The 1,849-nt window shown below is 39.4% G+C and overlaps 1 long non-coding RNA gene across 1 annotated transcript in view; it reads right to left on the bottom strand.

Annotated features, from left to right (window-relative positions):
* LOC119570468 overlaps positions 1-1,639 on the bottom strand; it is a 158,885-nt gene extending 157,246 nt beyond the window's left edge. Inside the window, exon 1 of the long non-coding RNA XR_005228425.1 lies at positions 331-1,639. This is a non-coding gene — a long non-coding RNA (uncharacterized LOC119570468). The remainder of the gene's footprint in view (positions 1-330) is intronic.
* Between the last annotated feature and the right edge of the window lie 210 nt (positions 1,640-1,849).

Raw genomic sequence — 1,849 nt, 5'->3', positions numbered from 1 at the left:
GGAAGAGAGAGGAGAGGAGAGGAGAGGGGGTAAGGTAGAAGAAATGAGAGAAAAGAGAGGAGAGGAGAGGAGGGTAAAGTGGAAGAAGAGAGGGAAGAGGAGAGGAGAGAAGAGATTAAGGTGGAAGGAAGGGAGGAAGGGGAGGAGAGAAGGGGAGAGAAAAGGGGGCTAAGGTGGAAGAAGATAGAGAGAAAGACGAGGAAAGGGGAGGTAATATGGAAGACGAGTTAAGAAGAGAGAAGAGGTGAAGGGGAAGGAGGGGGGAGAGGCTGAGGGGAGAGAGGAGGTTGCAAAGGGGGAGTGATACCAGCAGACAGCGCTCAACATTACCTTGCAGCGGGTTGTCGTCTGCAGGTCCCGATCCTTCTTGGAGTATTTTTGGCTCGTGGTCCCAACCTTCACTTCACCAAAATAAACACTAGTACAACTTCACCAACCCTTTCACTATCCACTTTTTCTTTCGCTCTCTCTCTCTCTCTCTCTTTCTCTTTTATTCTCCCTTCGATCTTGGGTTTTATTTATTTTTTCTCTTTTTTATTTCGGCGAGAGAAACGTGAGAGATCGAGTGGTAATTGGTATGTATTTTCTTTTTAATGCTTTGTATATGATTTGATTTTCTCTCACTTATTTTCAGGTGGTTGGGAACATCCGTTAATCTTTATTATTACTATTATTATTTACTATTATTATTATTTCTGTATAAAATATGTCACTTTTTTCTTTCTTTTTCACAAAGCAGTCCACTTAGAAAGCTTCAAATTTCAACTTTTCTTCACAAAAATCTCTTTTCTTCAATTATCACCCGATATTTTCACACACACACAGTTCCATATACAAACGTATTTTTTTCTCTTCTTTTCTTTGCACTATTACCTTCGTTTCTTTACATCCTTTTATCTAAAACTTCATCTGGTAATCAAAGCCATAATAAGAAATTACTTCACTGCGTTTTTGACAATTCACATTTCTATATCTCTATCTATTTCACACATATATCTTGCCTTTCCTTATTCCTTATATCTATTTCTTCCTTTTATGATGTTTATTTTCCTTTCTTAATTTTCTTTGATTTTCTGTTGTCCTTATTCACTCAACCTCTTCTGAAGAATTTTCCCATTGAGAAATTTCAACCGAATCACAAGCAAAAGCCTCCCTTATCATATGTTGCCATAAGGATCAAAATCAAGACCATTTTCAGCTCCCTTACGTAACCTCGTCCACTCTGCTTTTGTTAGTATCAAAATAAACAATATAATAATACGATATTATATTCATGTAAATACTTTTTTTTTCCAAAAAAAATTTAAATCTTTCCTTTATCTCACCACCTTCTGTTTATATAAAAAAAAAAAACGATAAAGTTCACTTCGAATAATATGGGGGTGAAAAATCCGAAACGAAAAAAAAAAAAGAAAAAAAGAAAAAAAAAAAACAATCACCCAACACTTGACGGATTCACATCCAACTCGGGTGCCAGGGTGCCAGCGTAGAGAAGCGGAAAGAGGGCATCTGGCACTACGCTAGAGGGGAAAGCGAGAGAGGGAAAATCTGCCCTATTCACACACCCACAGCCCTCAGCATACTGGCACTGGCTGGGGGCACCCTCTCTCTCTCAGCCCAGTCAGTGCCACAGAGAGGAGCAGCAGCCAGGGATCGCAAATGGCACTCTCAGTGTTTCTCTCTCCTTCTCCTCTAACTCTCTCCTTCTCCTCTACTCTCTCTCTCTCTCTCTCTCTCTCTCTCTCTCTCTCTCTCTCTCTCTCTCTCTCTCTCTCTCTCTCTCGTTCTGTTTCTCACTTTTTCTCTTTCTCTTTCTTTCATTCTCTTTATCTTTTCTCTCTATCTCTTT

The sequence above is a fragment of the Penaeus monodon genome, chromosome 4 (genome assembly GCF_015228065.2).
Source record: "Penaeus monodon isolate SGIC_2016 chromosome 4, NSTDA_Pmon_1, whole genome shotgun sequence".
NCBI classification, from domain to species: Eukaryota; Metazoa; Arthropoda; class Malacostraca; order Decapoda; family Penaeidae; genus Penaeus; species Penaeus monodon.
Note: the sequence above shows the minus strand (reverse complement) of the source record. Positions and strands in the feature narration are given on the sequence as shown.